The following is a 22289-nucleotide window of genomic DNA, read 5'->3' as shown; positions in this document are numbered from 1 at the left end:
CTCACTTCTGGGCATTTATCCAGGAGAATTGAAATCAGGATCTTTAAGAGATAATAGCACTCCTGTATTCACTGCAGCACTATTCACAATAACCAAGATATAGAAACAGCCTAAGTGTCCATGGAGAGATGAATGGATTTTTAAAATGTGGTGTATACACACCCTAGAATGTTATCAGACTTACAAATATGTGACAACATGAATGAACTTTGAGGACATTATGCTAAGGGAAATAAGCCAGTCACAGAAGGACAAATACTACAGGATTCCATGTGTTATATGAGGTGTCTCAAGTAGTCAAACTCATAGAAGCAAAGAATGGAGTGGCTGCTGCCAGAGGCTGAGGGGAGAGGGAAATGAGAAGTTGCTGTTCAATGGGTATAAAGTTTCAGTTATGCAAAATGAATAAATTCTAGAGACTTGCTGTACAACCTTGCGCCTATAGATAATACTGTATCGTACACCTTAAAACCTTTTAAATCTGTAAATCCCACATTAATTGTTACTACCAAAATTAAATTAAAGTATAAATTAATTTGTAGTACAAAAGTCTCTGTGGATATTTGAGAACACTAGAAAGTTGCAGGGGAGGGCATCAAATGGCTAAATAAAGAAATGAATGATCTTTAATCTTTATATTTGTTACACAAGCCTCATTTACTATCCTATTGTTGCCTAATTATGATTGATCATGTTATAAACATTTATGTGTCTTATTACTTAAATATTATTGTTTATTAAATACACTTTTAAAAATTTTTCCTTTGTGTTTTTTTTTTTTTTTTTTTTTTTTTTTGGTTTTTTATTGAAGACCGTATAGGGCAGTAGTGGAGTTTGGCTAGACAATTACTTTCTCTGTCCTCTGCTTCCTCATCCATGGCAAATAATGGTGTCTACCATAGGTCTAAGCATTCAATTAAATCCTAATTATAAGAGATTTAGCCAGTATTTGATACTTAACTATGAATAAGTATTATTATCTTTATACAATGAAGTTCAGCACAAGTCAAAGAAGGAAGCCTGCTATATAAAAGAAAATCAGTATTAGGAGTTTCAAACCATCTTAATCGAACAGGCCCAAAGTCAGAATACTTCAAAGACAAGCTTATCTATGTCATCCTGTAGTTTCTAGAAACACAGATGAAAATTCTCCAAGTAGAAACAATATCCAACGTGAACAAATAAATATCAGGCAGTAAGGGACAATAAAAGTTATTTGTCCTCAGGATTTCTATCCGCTGTAAATAGAGAGGTACTTCATGCTCAGTGCATATTGTGGGACAGAACATTCTCCATTACACCCCACTAAGCCTCCAGAGACTTTGGAAGACAATGTTGATGTTAATGATTTTCTTCTCTGTACTACTCGTGGTACCTGTGGAAAATGGGATTTTTGTGTAATGCTGCAATGAAAAAATACAGAGGTAGAGTCAATGCAGTATTTTTTTTAAGTGTATTGATTTATTTTGAGAGAGACAGACACAGTGTGAGTGGGAGAGGGGCAGAGAAGGAGAGGGAGACAGAGAATCCCAGCAGGCTCGAACTCATGAAAGTGTGAGACCATGACCTGAGCTGAAACCAAGAGTTGGATGCTTAACCAACTGAGCCACCCAGGTGTCTCAGCAATACGGTATTTTATGTGAGGATGCAATTCGCAGCACTAGTCTTTGTAGTAATTGGACGTGAGCTGAACAGACACAAAAACAATGTTTTCCTATTTGAATCACTTGGGTCTTATTGGATAGCACAAAATGTAAAATAAAAGATGTCTTTATTTTTGATATATTTTGTGCTTATTAACAACTAAAAATTATTTCCTCTTATTGCTGAGTTCAGTCCTGTTCTAATGTTTCAAAATGTATATAAGTCAACTTTTTAATAATTTCTTATAAAAATATTTATTTGTAAATGCACCAATATGTACATGTATATGTACTGAATTTTCAAAATGAGCTAGCATACATAGGGAATTAAGAAAAGGCAAACTTATTCTTTCTCACCACAGGCCTTTCAGAGCTGTTCTTTCAATTGTTCTTCCCCCTCCTTGCTTAAATCACAACCTTGTCCATAGCTTATCTGGTCTTTTTCAGATAATGAAAGTTCAGTCCAGTATCATAATTGCCTATCTCCAGTTTGTCATCTAAGGAAAATGTCTCCCCTTTTTCTGTAGCTTGGAATCTTGCTGTGGGAGCAGGGAGCGGGAGTGGGAGCTTTGGCTGACTTCTTTTCCCATATCTGGCATTACCACCTCATCTACTTGCAAGCTGCTATTTCAACCCTTCTCAGGTTGGGCATGGGCTGGGAGTTTGGAGGAAGATAGAACAAGGAAGGACAACTAAGGGACAGAAGGGTCTTGCCTGGCTGGTGCAGTTGGAACCTGGAGTAGATGCCCTCTCCATATGGTAGACTCCTTTGATGACACACTGATTCTTGATGTCCTTCTGTGAGTTCTTCAGGCTCTCTCTTCTGCAACTCACCATGACTGTTGTTAGGATCTCTCATCAACAGCTCCCTTCCTCCAACTGCTAATGACCAGTACGATGATTTCCTTTAGAATCACACTGGCCAGAGTCCCTTTCAAGATGATACAATCCAGCTCCATTCCATTTGGTCCATGGGAATTCACACATTCTTTGCCTGGCTCAGCTCAGGAAGTTAGACTGTTTCCAATACAACAGCTTCCCTTGGCTTCACTATCTTGGGCCTCCTGACTAGTCACAGCCTCTTCCCTTTAAACTGTTCAGGCATCAATCAGACACCAGCTCCAGTCTCTCTAGCCAGGGGACCCATGTCAAAGTTTTCAAATGAGTCTCTTGAAGCCCTTCTTCTTGACTTGAGGACCCTCCTCTCCTCCTCCACAGGAGAAGTACATGGCCTACTAATGATTCCAAAAAAATAGTCAGCACAGGCAACTTCAATTACAACAACTCATTTGTCTTCTCTTTTATAGCCTAGAGGTAATGACAGGCTAATGCTGGCAGATGATTTCACAATTTCTTAGCCTTTGCCTGCATAGACAGTCTAGCATCTTCCTAGGGATGCGGGATATGGAGATATTAAACAACAATTGTATTTGTCCTCAAATTTTTAGACCTCAACTGAAACTCTGAGTCAACAGGAAAAGTCCCGTTTTAACATAGTGTTGTATATATGTCATGGGCTCCTACTGGTAGTGCTTCAATATATTATGGTTTAAATCATGTTCCTTGACAAAATAAATTTGGAAAGCACTGCTCCATTGTTTTGCTTTTAAGTATGATGTAAGCTCCTTGGCTTGAGATAACTTTTTAATCATGTTGAGGGAGTATTCTTTTTTTTTCTGTTTTGTTTTGTTTTTTTTGCTTTGTTTTGCTTTGTTTTAGAGAGAGAACACACTCAGGTAGGGGAAAGGGGTAGAGGTAGAGACAGAGAAAGAGAGAGAGAGGGAGGGAGGGAGAATCCCAAGAAGGCTCTATGCTCAGTGTGGAGCCTGACACAGGGCTCAATCTCAGGATCCTGGGATCATGACCGGAGCCAAAATCAAGAGTTGGAACTTCAGCCAACTGAACCACCCGGGCACCCTTGAGGGATATTCTATATGCAATTTATTTAACTTTTTACCACAAATGAATATTGAATATTGTTAAATGCCTTTTGACATTTGTCAAGATGAACTTAAAGTTTCATTGTTGTGACCAATGCTATTTTTAGATTTCCTAATATGAAATCATTCAGTTTCCTAGAGAGTTATTCCTTCAATATGATGCTAGATTCGATTTGCCAGTACTTTAATTAAATGTTTTGTATCTATCCATAAGTGAGCTTAGTAAAAAAAAAAAATTGTGCCATCTTTGTCAGGTTTCAGTATATGCTAGTTTTTTTTAATAGAAAATGCAAAGTATTCCATATTTCATTCAAGTTATAGTCCTCTTTTTTAGAAAAAAAAGCTATTGAAGTATATATATAGAAAAGTACATATATCAATTAATTTTCAAAAGTAACCATACTTGAGTAACCAGCACCCAGATTGAGATACACCAACATAAGTACCCCAAAATCTCCCCCTCACTTTTCCTTCTAGTACCTTAGCCTTAGAGTGTGAGAGTAACTCTCCTTTCCGTCTCAGGGTAACCACTATCCTAACTTTCAACAGCATAGACTAATTTTATTTGTGTTTACACCTTATTTAAATGGATTCATACAAATGCACTCTTTTTTATTAGTCTTCTTTCACTCACTATTATGTTTGTGCAATCTAGCCATATTATCGTGTGTGGTTATATACCGTTCATTCTCATTGAAATATAGCATTTCATTGTATGTATATACCAAAGCTTGCTTATCCATTCTGCTGGTGATGGGCATTTGGGTTATTTTCAGTTTGAAACTTGTAAATACTGCTTCTGCAAACAGTCTGGGGCTCATTGATTTTTGAATATATGCACTTATTTCTGTTGGGTATATATTTAGGAGAGTAATTGCTGTGTCATAGGGAATCATGTAGGTTGTTTGCCATTTTCTTATTGTTTTATAGGAGTTCTTTATATATTCAGAATGCAAACTAAAAGAATGAAAAAAGATATAGCACGCAAACAGAAAGCATAAGAAAGGTTGGAGTGACTATTCTAATACCAGGCAAAATAGACTTTAAAACAAAAATTGTTATTAGGGATGAAGAATGTTTTATAACAGAAATGTCAATTCATCAGGAAAGTATAACAACTATAAGTATGTATGCACATAACAACAGAGACCCAAAATGCATGAAGCAAAAGCTGACAGAATTGAAAAGAGAAATAGACAATTCAAAAGTAATAGTTGAAGACATCTATACCTAATTTTCGATAATAGATAGAACAACTAGGAAGAAGATCAACAAGGACTTTCACATAGGTGTAAACCTTCATGACCTGAGGTTAGGTAGAGCTTTCTTATACATGACCCCAAAAACACAAGTGACAAAAGGAAAACTAGGTAAATTCGATTTTACAAAAATTTAAAATTTTGTGCCTCCGTGAAATACATTGAGAAAGTGAAAAGACAACCCATAAAACAGGAAAACGTATTTGAAAATCATATGTCTGATAAGGGACTTGTATCTAGAATACAAAAAGGACCCTTACAACTCAATTATAAGAAAAATGACCCAATTTTTAAATGGGCATACTGGATATGAATAGACATTTCTTCAAGGAAGATATACAATGACCAATAAGCACATGAATAGATGATCAACACTAATAGTGCAGATATTAGGGAGACACAAATCAAAACCACAATGAGATAACACTTCCTTCCCATAGGGATGGCTGTAATCAAAAAGACAGATAATAACAAGTGTTGAAAAGGACAGAGAAATTGAAACCTTTATGTACTGCAAATGGTGATGAAAAATGGTGCGGTAACTTTGGAAAGCATTCTGGAAATTCCTCAAAATAGTAAACATAGAATTACCATATGACCCGGGAATTCTACTTTTAGCAATATATCCAAGACAAATGAAACTGTACGTAAGGACAAAAACTTGTACGCAAATGTTCATAGCAACAAAACATGGAAAGTATATAAATATCTACTGATTTATGAATAGATAAGTAGAGTGTGGTATATCCACATTATGGAATATTATTTCCACTGTAAAAAAAGGAATAAAAAATTTAAAAAGGAATAAAATGAAAAGGAATGAAGCACTGATACATGCTACAACATGGATGAACCTTGGAAACATTATGCCCAGTGAAAAAAGCCGCTCACAAAGAACACATATTGTATGATTCTATTTGTAGAAAATGTCCAGAACAGATAAACCATAGTCAGAAAGTAGATTCGTTTTTGCCTGGGGCTAGGAGATTTGGGAGGAGTGGGTTGAGGAGTGACTGCTCATCACTACACAGTCTATCTTTATGGGTACTAAGGTATTTTGAAGTTGGCTGTGGTGATGGTTACAAAGCTCTCAGTACACTAAAAAACCATTGAATTGTACATTTTAAATGGATAAATTGGACGATATATGAATTATATCACAATCGAGCTATTAAGAAACAATTTCAATCTTGAACAATTCATGCTTACACTCTTTAAAGGATTATTGTTCTTTAATATCTCCCACAGTGCTCAAGATACACCGCTAAGTGGTCAATAAATGCAAGTCAACAGAGTAGAGACTTTAGTCAAATTAGACTGATTGAATGCTTTCAGATTTCTCCAGTAGACACAGGCTTAGACCATCCCACAAGAGGTTGATCTGATGAAGAACAGAACCCTTTTCTGGGTTAGATGAGAAAGGGAAGCACCCCAAACAATAAGACAACCGAGCTACAAGCTGACTCACTCCTATCTGCATGGCTGATAAGGACCAGCTGATGCAATGAGGCCTTCCTCACCACAAAGTCACAATATTTATCTTAACACCAGTGAATATTGAGTGTGTGTATATCTCTATATACTGATAAAACATTGCTCTAATATGTACACGGGGTCTGAACAAGATCAATTCATCAGGGTAATCATGCAAGCCTATGTCTGAGAGAGGTTGTTTATATAGTGGGTTGATAGAGCACTATGATATAAGCCATAGAGAAGCCCTGTCCAATGCTCATAATGCATGATACATATTTCACAATATGAGCATTGTATAAATAATTAACAGCATGGGCTTGAGAAGGCATTGATATGAATCAGAGAGATTAAACGCAAGAAGATCTGCTCAAATGCTCTGCTCTTACTGGGTAGGACAGAAATGCACCACTTGGCCGAAAATATCACACATTTTAGGGACATTCTTCACCAAGCAATGTCTCGTGTGATGACTGATTTCCCTACTCAATGACTGCTATTACTGCAGATACAATTTTGAAGTATTTTACTTGTATGTAAAAAAAAGTGTCTGCTGTCTATTTGTGTGCAAGTCCACATGGAAGGAAATTGCCCTGTAAAATAGCATAACAAAATGTCACTGTTTGAACTGCTGGATGCCAGGATTTTTCTCAGAAATGTCCTATTTAGGAATAGAGTAATTGGCAAGATATTGACTAATCTATACGTAATTTATCTTTCAACCATGACTCAGTGCTTCCCCAAGCACCCTTGATGTCTACCTAGTGAAGAGCACTGTGCTGATATTTAGCTCACGTCCCGAAGGAACTCTTCCTTTCCCTAATACATATGTATTAATTCCCATTAACCTCATTTAGAGGAAGGAGCAATGTGGGTATGAAGAGGCCAGATGGCAGTGAGTGTCTGTTACCGTATATGAGTAACTCTTCCCATTATCATTCAGCCTTTATTTACTCAATGAATTCACATTGTGAGTAACTCAGTTTTGAGGGCTGGTTCTTTTTCCTGCAGGGGTACTGGCAGTGACTTGAACTCCCTCATACTCTTTTCGAGAGCTGGAAGTTAACAATTGCTGTAAAAGATACTGTAAAAAAGTAACTCTGCAAATGAATGCAGGCATTTGCAGGCGGAAGGTGCATGGGATAAGCATTTGTGAAAGTGTGGTAGCTATTGGGTTTCCCTCCCAGAGAGACTAGGCCCATGAATCATGTCTGCTCCCTGTCAGTCGACACCCTAACACTGGGCATTCCCCTGTCCCACCCACACCTACTCAGACCTTAGTGGAAACCACACAGGTATTTATAAATCTCTCTCTGAGGCCCTGTGATTCACTGGTGAAATGAACCCACTTGTCTCCTCAAGTCTCAACCTCTGAGGAGTGATGAAGAGGAGTCAGCTGATGGTCAACGCCGAGGCTGACCCAGAGTGTTACAGGGCCTGCTGACCTCACCCCCTGAATTTCTTTAGGTACTCAAGAACCACAGTTTGAAGACTAGCATTTATAGTGGCAATATAGGTCTTCTGTTTGAGACAGTATCAGAAGGGCTCTGTCCAAAATTTGAAAGAGCGTCCATTCTCTGAGTGGTTTGTTCATCAGTAAAATCACTGTGTTCTGCTTCTGTGAAAAGCGTTATCTTAGCCCTGTGAAAAGGGGGAAAAAGCCTTAGTTTTCATTGAAACAATGTGGCAAAAAAACTTTAAAGTATATTTTTAAACAGTGGTAAGAAGTCAAGAAGAAGGGAGCAGTCATTGGGTCAACGGTGCTGGCAGCTGGAAAGGATGAGGGTGGAAAAGCATGAAGGTTGTGTGAGTGATTTCTCCAACCCATTAGGTGAGAGAATGAGGGCGAAGCCCTGAGCAGTGGCTTGATGGGTCCGTCTTGGGTTGGGGGTTTTCCAAGCCAGGACAATGGAGAAAGAGAAGGAAAAGAGATTTGAAGGTGAGCGTGTTCACAGAATGAATAAGTTCATAGGGTGATTTGTAAGGTCCACGCTTTGTATCAAGCTTCTCTTTTATCTTCCAACATGATGAACCTTCAATCATTTCTACAATAACTTTTAGACCCCCCCCAAACTATAAATCCATATATATGTGTGTGTGTTGGGTTTATAACTACATGTTCAAAGGCCCACAATATATTCCAGATTTTAAAACTAAACAAAGGCACTTGAAGAAGTCAAGCCAGAATCACTGTATTTGCATAAAGAGTCCCCACTTGCTTGATGAATTATCATAAATTATTCAACAGCTTTTATCTATGTGTTTGTTCTCCAGCTAACAAGAGTGTAGTGTCTCAGCTATTTAACCAATCTTAGACAATTTCGATGACAATATAATGTTACTTTTCCATTGCTTTGGATAGTTAAAGTAAGATTTGAAATGACTTTAATAAATTTTTTTAGTTACTTTGTAGTCTTGGCGGTTCCTATAGGGCAAAATATTACAAAGAGAATCCTGGTATAACGCACAGGCTTATAGAATCTCACTCTTAGAACCAACTCGGAAATCCAGTTAGTGTCCCTCCTGGTGCAGGAACAGTCCATGCAGGATCCCCGACCCACAGTCCCCAGGTTCTTCCAGCCAGTTCTAGCAACTACTGTAGGGGCCCTACTCCATCTTTTAGCTGCTCTGCTGACAATGCCCAGGGAGGAGACAAGCCTCCAGGATGAAGAATAGTAGTATCCCTAAACCTAGTGTCTCTATGACAGGTCACTTCAGGAAGCAACTGCATCTAAATTATTAACTAAAGTTGTCACATCATTTTCTCTGCTCTCAGCTGCCCTCTAAAAATTTTCTTCATCTGAAGCTTATTCCAGAAAGAAAGAGAATGCAGGAGGAGCTTTCTTGCTGACTCTATCAGACCATGGATAGGATGTGTGCTCTGGGGGCTGATGTCGACAGGGACACCAGATTCTCCCTCGTTTGTTCTTTATCTTTACTTACTGCACGTTTTGCTGCCGTGGACTTTTTTATTATTCTAAATTGTGGGTGAGATAATAGTTGGTTTCTCAAAGTGCAAAGGCTAAACCTACTGATAAACTTCAGCTGCTACCAGGGGACAAACGCCACCCAAACTGCCAAAACAATCATGACCTCACTTCCTGCATGGCGCACTGAAGGCTTCACCAGAAACTCAGAAAACCCAGCAGGCGAGGCTCTGGCATGAGCCAAAGGCGGAGATCAATGAGTCATCTAAGCAGGGCTTTGGCCAGGCCAGTACTTTTAAAGAAAGCAATACATGGAAAGAGTTCTTTTGCTCCATCGCCCCTATCACCACTTCTACCCTGGAGACTATGCTATCATCAAGCCTTTGCTCGTACCAGTAAAATTCACTTGTGGGCTTTTTAAAAAGCCAGGGCCAAACACTGAACAACTGAGACAGTTATTAACCTCCCCAGCTAACAGGTTTTTCAGGTGTGATGTGAAAACCTCCATTTGCAGTGTAGCTTGGCCAGAAAAGCATACATTTAATTTGCAATATTGATTAGAATTTTCTAAGGTGAATGTTGAAGGCTTCCTGAAAACATAGGCTTGGGAGCTTTTGAAGGTCTTGAAAGGAACAGTAACATCTGTGTGGTTCTTGCAGTTCAGATGGCCCCAAGAAGATGAAACGGAGTTGCAGTGCCCAGTGGGGCCGTTACATGGCTTTGGGGAAGGGAAACCGAGTTTGAATGTCTACCATGTACTAAGCCCAAGGTGGTCTTAAAGATATAAATACATATGATCTTGACCACTATATCCTGTCATTCCAAAGGGTGCAGAAAGGGCTAAGTCTGAGGAATGCACAGGTGCTAAGGAAGCCCAGAAGAGGGCACTGAGTCAACCCTGTATCTGGAAAAGGCAGTCAGTAAGGGCTTCTCATGTCAGGTACTATAAGGGAGGCTTAGAGGACCAGTAGGGATTAATGAATCAGGCTATGTTGAGGCCGAATGAAAGGCAAATAGGAATTGAAGTTAGAAAGCCTATGTCTGAGACTTGATTCTCCTAATTACCTATGTAACCTTAAGAGAGAAAAGAAATTCAAGTTTCTAAAACTTATTTTAGTTACATACTCATATAAGATGGAGATAATAATATCCGTGTTATATTGTTGTTAAAAGGATAGGCTAGATCATTTACCCTTTTATTTCTGTTTCTGTTTCAGACAGAGGGAGCAGTATGTGAAGAGTAATGGGGACCAAAGAGACTGTGAGAAGCTTTAGAACTGAAAGTGTCATAATCCCTCTACATAATCCCTCTACAACAGAAAACAATTCTGTTTTCCTTCTTGTTTTACCCAGAATAAGGAGACAAAGAGAGACAAGGCCATGGCAAAAGCAGAGGCTGCAGAAGTAAGTAGGAATCACCATCCATGGGGTTTGGCTGGTTTGGAAAAAGAGTAAGACAGGACAGAGTTTACACACGCGGAGAAAAAAGATAGGCTGAAGTCCTGGTGGTCTTACTGAGGCATAAGAATGTGTGGCGTGAGTAGCTACAGTAAGGGTGCTGGCAGGACACAGGAAGGGTACATTCCCTGTTCAAACGTGAGATTTCTTATGAGGAAAGTTCTGAGGAAGACAAGGAACAAGCACAGCCAAGAAGGCACATGGCTGACATGGAGTCCACCCAAAGGTCACTGGACAAAGAGGTCAAGAACGTGATTGGCCGAAGTGTGAGGTCAGACTGTGAGTTGGACTTGAAATTCTTCAAGAAGATGATGGATTCACAATGCAGAAGGTATATGCCAAAGTCCTCGCGAACCTCTTTCTGAATTTGTGACATGGACGAAAGGTATCACTATCTACTCAGTTATTCAAGCTGGGAACCTGGGCTTTATCTTCAAATCCTCTCTCTCCTTCACCTCTCCATCCAGCCAAGGAGCCCACTCACAGAGGCTATTTGTACAACAGCTGCAGACCTCTAGCAGAGGGAGAAGTCTTGCAGAGTGCTGGTTATAAGGTTGTTCCATGCAACCAGGCAGACCTGGTGGAATCTTGGCCCTTCCTTTTCTAGCTGTATCAATGTGGGCAAGTGACCTACACACCATGCTTCATTTTCCTTGTGTGTAAGAGAAGATAATAATAGAGTCTGCCTCAGAATTACAGTGAATTATGAGGCCATACACACATAACGCAGTGTCTAGTACACAGTAAGTGCTCAATAAATGCTAGTTGTTGGTGTGGTAGTGTTAGTGGAGCTTTAGTATGTTATAGCAAATATGGAAAAGCCCAGAGTTCTTTTTTTTTTAATAGAAGAGAAAGAATGTCTATGTTGGGTAAAAATGGAAATGTATTGGGAATGCAGTAAAGGATACAATATAGAGAATGGTGGGGATTGAAGACTGAATAGACAGAGGGAACCTTAGAGAATTCACTGAAGGTAGAGACTGATGTTGGTCGACACAAGAAACCAGATAGGTGAGAAACAGAAAGTGGCCAGCAGTGACAGCAGGATTGAATTCTTGTACCTTCTAGAGAAGGGTTTAGGAACAGAGAGGCCTAGCAGACCACCACTACTATTCAGCTTGAGCAAGCAGAGTAGCCAGAGGGGCGGTGGCACCAAGATGGTTTTCCAGGCAGCCTCCAAGACCAGCTAAATTTGAGGAATCCTGGAAAACCTGGAACACTAAGCATTAATGTCGGCACCCAGGAAGCACGGTGGTTGCCTGTGAGAGTATGAGCCCTGCAGACTGAGGTCCCAGGAAGCACTGCAAGCACTCTGTTGCTGTTTGACGTCCCAAATTTCAGCTCTATATCATAGATTTCCTTCATACTAACATTTCTGAAACTGGAATGTGTCTTGTTGTGATTGTTTTCCCCCAAAGGCTGTGTATTAAATCCCTAGAGCCACCACCAATGGCATCTTAGAGTCACGCAAACACAAAATATGTCATAATAGTATGAGTTAAGAGAAATGTGTTAAACTTCTTCGATAACTCTCTAGTATTTGATCTTTAAGTCACATACTCTGAGGGATGCTCGGAAAAACAAATATTCTGACCAGCCATACGCAATGCTGTTAATTACCTAGGGAATTCATGTTCAAATCAATTGGTTGGGGGATTATGCTCGGTCAGGAAATTGACTCAATGGAGGTGATAATAGCTGAGAACCCCCACTGCCTGGCCAGCTAGAGTGGATGTCTTCCTACTCCCAGCCCAGGGCTGCCTTTCCAGTAAGTCCTTCTAGATATCTGCAAGTTTAATGCACAAAAGCTTTCCCATTCATCCTGAACCCTTGACAAATGTGCCTTTCTTACTGGGGCTTCCAAAAGAAAAGGTTAAATGAAATCTGAATGGAATACAAATAGTTCTTCCTTTCAGGGATTTTATTCTCTGAGAGCTCATGCCAGAAAACAAACTTCCTTCATGATCACCAGGGAGCCCCCATTGGTGTTTGGTGTTCTAATGGCCGGAGACATCACCCAGGTTCCCTCTATCAATTCATATGATGGTATATATATTTAATCAGTTTCCACCATGTTCCTGGAAAGACATTTAGCTGGCTGCCAACAGACTCCTCCTCCTGCTCCTGTACATCCATGAAGTCAGTTGGCTGAGCCCTTGATGCAGCTACAGGGGCTCAGTAATCCTCTTCCTGAATTCTTTCCCGGGCAAGCCAAGCTTCCCATCATGCATGAGCTCATTGTTCTGCCTCTCAAAACTCACCTACATGAAATCACCCTTCTCATGTATAGGCCAACTCAGCCAAATAGATATACATTTTTTAATTCACAGAGGCTAGCATCATTCAAGAGAAAGAAGACCCTGGGTAGAAATGAAATAAAACACAATGAATCATGGCTGGCTCTGTAAATGGCATTGTGGTGCAGCAGAGAGAAGCAGCCCTACAGAGAAGGAAAATCAATATTCATTAATGATTTTGAGTGTACTATTGGCCTCGGGTTAATTATTTATTTGCATGAAGGTTTAGATTTATCTCACGGATATGCCATATTATTTGAAAGGGTTTTAGTGCCTTTGACCTATGCTCAACGAATCTTCTTGACCCATATTTCATTTCACATGCAAAAGCAGTAGGCAGTATATTGGTCATTTTTCTCTAATTTATTCATTAATCCCATCAACTAATAATTAAAGAGGTTTACTATGTACTACATGCTATTCAAGGTTCTAGGAATAAAACTATGAGCAAAATAGTCTCTACTTTTGTGGAACTTAACATTCTAACAGTGGGAGCGACAGCTAATAAAAATGAATGTGAACCCTTGACATGATGTAATGAAATGCCACCTTCCCTCTGGGCCATATCTCCCAGAAACCCACAGCCCCAGTCTAATCATGAGAAAAACACCAGACAAATTCCACTAGAGGGGCATCCTACAGATACTTGACCAGTTCTCCTCAAAACTGTCAAGGTCATCAAAAATGGAGTCTGAGAAACTGTTACAGCCAAGAGAAGCCTAAGGACACATGATAGCTAAATGTAATGTGAAATCCTGGACAGGGTCCTAGAAGATAAAGGACATGAGGCAAAATCTGAGGAGATTTGCCTCTTTTTTTTTTTTAAAGTAATCTCTACACCCAACATTGGGCTCGAAATCATAACTCCAAGATCAAGAGTCACATGCACTATCAACCAAGACAGCCAGCCACCCCAAAAACTAAAGAAATTTATATCAACTATGGACTTCATATTACCAAAAAATGAGGAAAATTAAAAGGAGGAATGTCGAAGAGCAGTAGGGTCAGGGAGGCTTCTCTGAGGAGGCAACAGTCCAAGTGTGACCCGTACAATGAGAAGGCACCCATCCACAAAGTGGGAAAGTTCATCTGAGGAATGGGAGCAAGTGAAAAAAAGGCCCTGAAGTAGGAATCAGCTGGTGTGTTCAAGAAACACATAGAGGGCTTGCATGGCCAGAACCTAGCAAGCAAATGGAGCAAGATGACATTGGAGAGGTAGACAGACCATGAATGGTCTTCTAGGTCAAGCTAAGGATGTGAAACTTGCTCAGAGTTTTTGGGAGAGTTTTAAGCAGGGAAATGGCATGATCTGATTTATCTTTGAAAAACATCCCTCCAGCTGCTGTGCTAAGAATAAAGCATATTAGTGCCAGCCAGGGGCTGGGCAGAGAAGGAAATGGGGAGTGACTGTTAATGAGGCATGGGATTTTTTTTGGGGGGGGGTTGATATTAATGTTCTAGTATTAGATAGTTGTGATTGGTTGCACTACACTGGTACTATACTAAAACCCACTGAATTGTATACCTTAAAATTGTTAAAATGGTAAGTTTTATGTTATGGGAATTTTATCTCAATCTTGAAAATAATAGATTATAGGAATGGGGACAAGCATGGAAGCAGGTGGCTTGGCTATGAGGCTATTGCTGTAGTACAGGAGAGGGATGACGGTGTCCTGGACTAGAATGACAGCAGTGGAGCTGAGGACAAGTGTCTGGATTCTAACATGTTTTGGAAGATTGCCGTGAGGATTACTTAAAATTTTTTTCTTTATTTTAGAGACAGAGAGAGCACACATATGCATGAGGGAGAGTGGAAGAGGGAGTAAGAGAGAGAATCCCAAGCAGGCTCCACATTCCGTGCGGAGCCCCATGTGGAGCTCGATTCCATGACCCTGGGATTACGACCTGAACTGAAACCAAGAGCCAGATGCTCAACTGACTGAGCCACCGAGGCTCCCTACTGGTAGGATTACAGTTGATGTGCACAGAAGGGGGGTATTGCAAGAAATCAAGAGCAATGTTAAGACCCTAAGAGAGACTCTTTTGACTTCTAGTTTATTTTAAGACATTTTAATGTGGATTTCATATGCCATGTGTTAGTACGCTTTAACATACAAATGATAGAAAACACTAACTCAGTCTGGGTTAAATACAAGGAAATGCATTACCTAAGAATAAGACCAACGGCAGTTAAGGGCTTCACGTTGGTTGGTTGGTTCAGTGGTTGAGCATGTCATCAAGGTCCCAGGTTCTTAACATCCTTCCATTATGCCACCTTCAGGCTGTCAACTTTGCCCTCACCTGGCCTATCTTCCTGGTTTTAAGATGGCAACAGTAGTTCCAGGTGTCACATACAAGCAAGACCAAGACAATGACAAGGGGATGAAATGGCATCCCTTTCTGTGTATTTTTCTTAGAAGTAAAGAACGTAGAAGATCCCAATGACTTCTCAGCATGTTACACATCTTTCTAATTTTATTTTATTTTTGCCTCATGGAAAACAATTATGTGTTTATCCAAATGGAAACGAGCTACAGAAAAATAGAGAGTAATTTGAGGGTGGAGGTAGAGGAAGAAAAAGATTAGAAATTTAAAAGAAGTGGCTTCGATCTGTGTGGTGTTTGCTGTGGTATTGCTCATACATATCTTCCCATGAGCAATAGTTGTCTGGGGCTAATGGTTAATGAAGAGACTCGAGTTTTTCTCTCACATCATCTGAGATTCAGCATGGGAAATGGAACTATCATGGTTAGCTTTAACTACCCAGGATCCATCCTCTATAGCTGGGGATAAGGCTCAATTTCCCCTGGGGTAAATGGCAGTGGGAAGATGCCCAGTGGCTCCATTGACAAGGATGTAAGGATTGGAGAGTGAATGTTGGGTAGACAAATAATAGTGTCTGAACCATGGTGGGTAAAAGGAAAAATTAGGGGGTTCAAAAATGTATTCATTACAAATAGGGAGAAGTACAGAGAACACAAAGTATATTATTGTATCACCAGAGCTATGTCTGATGAACTTCTCTATCCCTATGTGTTTCTTAGAACTAGAGAAAATATGGGCCCCTGGGTGGCTCAGTCGGTTAAGTGGCCGACTTCGGCTCAGGTCATGATCTCGCGGTCTGTGAGTTCGAGCCCCGCGTCGGGCTCTGTGCTGACAGCTCAGAGCCTGGAGCCTGTTTCAGATTCTGCGTCTCCCTCTCTCTGACCCTCCCCCGTTCATGCTCTGTCTCTCTCTGTCTCAAAAATAAATAAACGTTAAAAAAAAAATTAAAAAAAAAGAACTAGAGAAAATATATTTTGAATAGCCCTGAACATTCAACAAGAACTTGAAGGTCCTGGAAAGACTTAATAGGACAAGGGCAAAACAGGAAATCAAAGAATGATTTAATAATCAAGGTTTAATAATAATGCTTTATTAATCAAGTAATGGTTTAGTAATAATGGCTATAATCATTGAATATTCCCTATGTGTGCAACACTTTTCTATATGCTTAACATACACCATACCATTTAATTCCCAAGACACCTTATTACTACATCTTCACTTTCAGGTGAGGAAATGGAGGTTTTGAAAGTTTAAGGCAACTTATCTCAGACAGTGGAACCAGGATTTGAACCCAGACAGTCTGGCTCCAAAGCCTGCATATCTAATCTCTGAGCTTCCTACACATCAAGTGTCAATCTAGACTTGAACATTTAAACTTTAGAGCAATATTTCTAAGCCAACGCCCACTCCTGGAAAAAAACAAAATGTCTTGCTATCCTCAAAGAGACTGATTTTGATTACTCATCTTCCTGTATAAAATCAATAGGCATCTTCTTTCCTTTTTCATACATGAAATTGACTTGCATTTTCAAACTTTCCTCCTTCCCTGAATTTCTGATATGCTTTCTGGGGGCTGGGGGGAATCCTCTTCTGGGGTGTGAATCACTCTGCTAGAACATTTGGAGAGAGATCTATGAATTGAGATTCCGAAGGAATTCTGGTCCTGTTGGAATTCTGGTCCCGGTGACCTACACGGACTGTCTACATACTTACTCAAGTGAGCTAGATCATTGCTCAACCTTCCACTTTAACTGAATGGCTTGGTCTCAAGGTCAAAGACTTCCTAGAGCTGACTTTTGATTGTGTAAGAAAAGACAAGCTACTAATTCTCTCATTTGTTAAGTGGAGAAAACACGATATTTAACATCTCCAAAGGATAAATGGGGCTAATTACGGGTCAACTACTATTTGGAAAAAAAGAAGAGTTTTCGTTTCTCAGAAGATCCCCCTCAAGAAGGGAGAAAAGATACATTCCTATTGCCTCCAAGAAGACAGGTGGTACTGAATGAGCACATTTGCTTGCTCCTTCTCTTGCTTTTTGCATAATTATTTCTTCGGGGAAAGGATTGTACTGCTAACAGTCAGCACCTGTATGAAATTAAACCATAAGCACAATAGATAAGCACAATGTGAGATTGGCTGGTTTCCCACCCTGAGTAGTGGACGTTTCACATGCACCCACAGGACTAACTCCTGCCTGGAAAGCAGCGATTTTATCTGTGTCTTAGGGAAAGATCATTCAGAATCGCCATCCAGGCTGCAAATGCTAAATGGGGCAATGGATACTAACATCATGGCTGCCCCTGAGCCTGCAGAGATGGACACTTTGCACAGCACCCTCTCGGCACAGGTGGATCATGTCATTGCAGTCACACGTCAGAGCCGCAGTGTCATCATTTCTCCCCATAGGTGTGTGGGTGACTTACAGCTGTGTAGGGCCTTTTGAGCAGAGCCTATGTGCTAGTAATTTGACCGATTTTTTAAAAGTATGCCAATAATGGATAACAAGTTCTTGCTTCTGACAGTACTGTACTATGCGTGATGTTATTGTGTCATGTGCCCCTATTATATTGCTTGGAACACTGCTTGCCACGTGTGCACATGTAAGTACTAGCTCTTGTTGTCATTTCTTTTGTCGCCGCTGTCCTTGTTAGGCCAAGGACCTGGAAGACGATGTAAACCTATTAGTTATCAAGCATCTCAAGGGGCGCCTGGGTGGCTCAGTTGGTTAAGCATCTGACTCCTGATTTTTGCTCAGGTCATGATCTCACAGTTTGTGAGTTCAAGCCCCACATCAGGCTCTGCACTCACAGCGCAAACCTACTTTGGACCCTCTGTCTCCCTCTCTCTGCCCCTCCGCCTCCTCAAAAAATAAATAAATGTAAAAAAAATTTTTTTTAAATAAAAAGACATCCCCTCTTGGGGGTGTTTGTCAATGGAGACTATTCCGTATTCTCTCTTGGATATTTTATTGGCTGTTTTCAGGAGGCACCTACTACTTCCTTCAGCTGTCTCCTGAGGAAAGTGGTGGTGAAGTGGGTGCTTAAGAAGAGTGATTTTTATCAAGGTTTGGCCCCTCAAGGGACAGTCTTGTTGTGACATTCCCTTTTTCCCATCTGAGGAGAGGCAATCTGTTTCCCTCCTTGGTCCATCTAATTGGCAGGGAATCATGGGAATTTGCACAGTTGGCTTTGAGGAAGTGTTCCAGCTTTAATGTTGCCAAACTATCTACAGGGGACCAAGACTGCTAAACTCACTTAAAGCCCTAGCATGAGCTTGAAGGCACCTCATTTGGAGAGAAGTCCAGGCTCTTTGCTCTGGCCAAATTTACAACCTTGCACAAATTGCTTAAGCTCTTCTGGCTTCAGTATCATCTTCAGTTTGTCCACAAGGAAATGAAAAGTATAGCAATTTATAGGATTGTGGTGACATTTAGAAATAATGTGTGCATCACATAGGACAGTAACTTTGTAAATAATAGGTGCTCAATTAATAATAAGTATTGTTATAATTTCTTTTTTTTTAATTTTTTTTTCAACGTTTATTTATTTTTGGGACAGAGAGAGACAGAGCATGAACGGGGGAGGGGCAGAGACAGAGGGAGACACAGAATCGGAAACAGGCTCCAGGCTCTGAGCTGTCAGCACAGAGCCCGACGCGGGGCTCGAACTCACGGACTGCGAGATCGTGACCTGGCTGAAGTCGGGCGCTTAACCGACTGCGCCACCCAGGCGCCCCATAATTTCTTTGCAGTATATATACCATGGAATAAGGCTTTTGTTAAGTTTCTACAAATCCTGCATTCAAAATCAAACACACCACACACACACACACACACACACACACACACACACACACACATTTTCAAAACTAGTTAAAATATGCGCAGGAAAACAGTCGAAAGGAAAAACACAACATATCAATAGTCTCTGTTTTGGGGTGAACTGCTTCTACAATCCAAAACTAAAATAAACATAAAAAATAACTCTAGAGTCATCTTAGTTTCAATTACCCAAGTGATGCCTGATGAATATATTCTCATGTTCCCCTCTTCTCCTTAACAAATGTGAGCACAGTTAGGATTTTTGTGTGAGGTATTTTATACCTTTGACTTTAGCATCTTTAATTCATATATATTTACCTAAAGAAAATGTAGTACATCGTTTTATACATTTGCTCTAAAAATGGTGTTATCCCATATATGCCATTCTGTAATTGGCTTTTTTAAAGCAGCATTGTATTTTTGAAATCTTCTCATACTGCTACATATGAATACAATTAATTCCTTTGAACTACTATGTTTAATTATATGAACATGCCATAATTTTCTTAATAGTCCAATTTTGATGGACATATAGGTTGTCCTAATTTTTCACCCTTATAAGCAAAGCTGCGGGGAATCCTGGTGTGTCCCTCTCCTTTGTACATGGGTGTTTCTTTGAAACGCCTGAGATCTGCTAGAAAGGTCCTATATTTATCTGTAATAGACACTATCAATTACCCTTTGGAATGACTGTACCTCTTCTCTGGCACTTCACCAACAGTTACTTTTATCAAATTTTAAAGTGTTTTCCGATCTGATGGGTTAAACAAATCATACTCTGTTGGGGTTTTTGTTCTTTGTATTTCAATAATAATTCAATAATATGTAAATAATTACATATTTACAGCAAGTTGCAAAGATAGTACAGAGAGGTCTGTGTACCTTTCAGTCAGTTTGTCCCAATGGTTGCAGCTTACGTGAGTAGAGTACCATACCAACATCAGAAATTGACCTTGATATAAAGTGTGTATAGTCCATGTCATTTATAGCACATAGAGATTCATCCACCATGCCACAATCAAGATACAGAACTATTCTATCAGCACAAAGATCTCCCTCCTCGGCCCCTTACGGTCACACCTGCCACCCCTACCATCCCTAACCCTTGACTGCTACTTCTGTTCTCCATTCTATAATTATGTGTCATTTTGAAAACATTATATAAATATAACCATGCAGTAGATGACCTTTGGAGATGGGCTTTTTTTACTCAGCAGAATACCCTTGAGATCCAACCAAGTTGTTGCTTTTATCAATCATTTGTTCCTTTTTATTGCTGAGTAGTATCCCATAGTATAGATTACTGAACTGTGTTTAATAATTTACTTGCCATAAGGGGGCGCCTAGGTGGCTCAGTCGGTTAAGCGTTTGACTTTGGCTCAGGTCATGATCTCACCGTTCGTGGGTCCAATCCCAAGTGGGGCTCTGTGCTGACAGCTCAGAGCCTAGAGCTGCTTTGGATTCTAAGTCTCCCTCTCTCTCTGCCCCTTCCCCGCTCATGCTCTGTCTCTCAAAAATAAATAAAAATGTTAAAAAAAAATTTTTTTAATTCAATTTATTTGCTGTAGGACCTTTAAGTTGTTTCCAGTTTGGGGCTATTGTAAATAAAGCTGCCATAAACATGTACTGGTTTTTGTGTGGACACAACTTTTCACTTCTCTGGCATAAATGCAGAGTGCAATTGATGGCTCATAGGGTAAGTTTTCAATTTTTTGAGAAACTGCCACACTATTTTCCAGTTTGTTCTCTATCTCTAAGAGTCTCTTAGGGGTGCCTGTGTGGCTCAGTGGTTAAGCATCTGACTTTGGCTCAGGTCATGGCCTCACCGTTCATGAATTCAAACCCTATATCAGGCTCTATGCTGACAGCTCAGAGCCTGGAGCCTGTTTCAGATTCTCTCTATCTCTCTCTCTCTCTGTCCCTCCCCTGCTTGTGCTCTCTCTCTTAAATAAATAAATAAATAAATAAATAAATAAATAAACAAACATTTTTTAAAAAGTAAAAAACAAAAAAAAGAGTCTCTTGGGGCGCCTGAGTGGCTCAGTCGGTTGAGCTTCAGACTTTGTTTGTTTTGGCTCAGGTCATGATCTCGTGGTTCGTGGGCTGGAGCCTCACATCGGGCTCTGCTGCTGACGATGTGGAGCCTGCTTGGGATTCTCTCTCTCCCTCTCTCTCTCTGCCCCTTCCCAGCTTGTGCTCACTTGCTCTTTCTCTCTCAAAAATAAATAAATAAACTTAAAAAAAAATCTCTTGTTTGTTTTCCTCTCTTCTCTTCCCCCCTTTCCCTATGTTCATGTGTTTTGTTTCTTAAATTCCACATATGAGCTAAATGATGTTATTTGTCTTTCTCTGAATGACTTATTTCACTTAGCATAATACATTCTAGCTCCGTGTCATTGCAAATGGCAAGATTTCATTCTTTTTGATGGCTGAGTAATATTCCATTGTACATATAACTACAACTTCTTTATCCATTCATCAGTTGGTGCACATTTGAGCTCTCCCCATACTTTGTCTCTTGTTGATAATGCTGCTGTAAACATTGGATTGCATGTACCCCCTTCAAAATAGTGTGTTTGTATCCTTTGGGCAAATTCCTAATAGTGCAACTGCTGGATTGTAAGGTAGTTCTATTTTTAGTTTCTACTTTTTTAATCTTTGTAGCTCTTTTGTCATACAGAGACCTTTAAATTTTAGTGCAGTCATTAAATAACAAAAAATATGGGAACTACATCAGTATGTATCAATGGGATGATGGGATACTACGTAACTATTAAAAACTGTTTCACTCTAAACCAAGAAATTTCCACATCTAGTTTGGAACTTTTGTTTTATAGATTTCCTATCCTTTTTCTCGGTACTTTGAGGATATAGAGGATTGGTAACAGAAAGTATTCCTGTTCTGTTGTCTTGCTGAAGAATGATTTTTTCATAGGTCTTTCAAAGCTTCTACCCTTTTTTGCTAGAGTATCACTGCATAATTGTAGTGTCATTTCTTTTTATTTTATTCTTATTTGATGGGGACAGCTCTATCCAGATATTTTAATTGCCCAATTATTACATATTTTTCTCTGACGTCTCCTCCATCTCTTACCTTTGTCAGTGTTCTTTTGTTTTGTTTTGTTTTGTTTTGTTTTGTTT

The 22289-nt window shown here is 39.8% G+C and overlaps 1 long non-coding RNA gene across 1 annotated transcript in view; it reads left to right on the top strand.

Moving 5' to 3' along the window:
- LOC147575542 (uncharacterized) overlaps window positions 1-22289 on the top strand; it is a 45374-nt gene that overhangs the window by 10185 nt on the left and 12900 nt on the right. Inside the window, exons 3-5 of the long non-coding RNA XR_015242727.1 lie at window positions 10460-10503; window positions 10596-10646; window positions 14775-14960. This is a non-coding gene — a long non-coding RNA (uncharacterized LOC147575542). The remainder of the gene's footprint in view (window positions 1-10459; window positions 10504-10595; window positions 10647-14774; window positions 14961-22289) is intronic.

The sequence above is a fragment of the Puma concolor genome, chromosome D3 (assembly GCF_028749965.1).
Source record: "Puma concolor isolate L17-30 chromosome D3, mPumCon1.1.hap2, whole genome shotgun sequence".
Classification (NCBI taxonomy): Eukaryota; Metazoa; Chordata; class Mammalia; order Carnivora; family Felidae; genus Puma; species Puma concolor.
The sequence above is the reverse complement of the archived record's forward strand: the minus strand, read 5'-3'. Positions and strand labels throughout refer to the sequence as shown.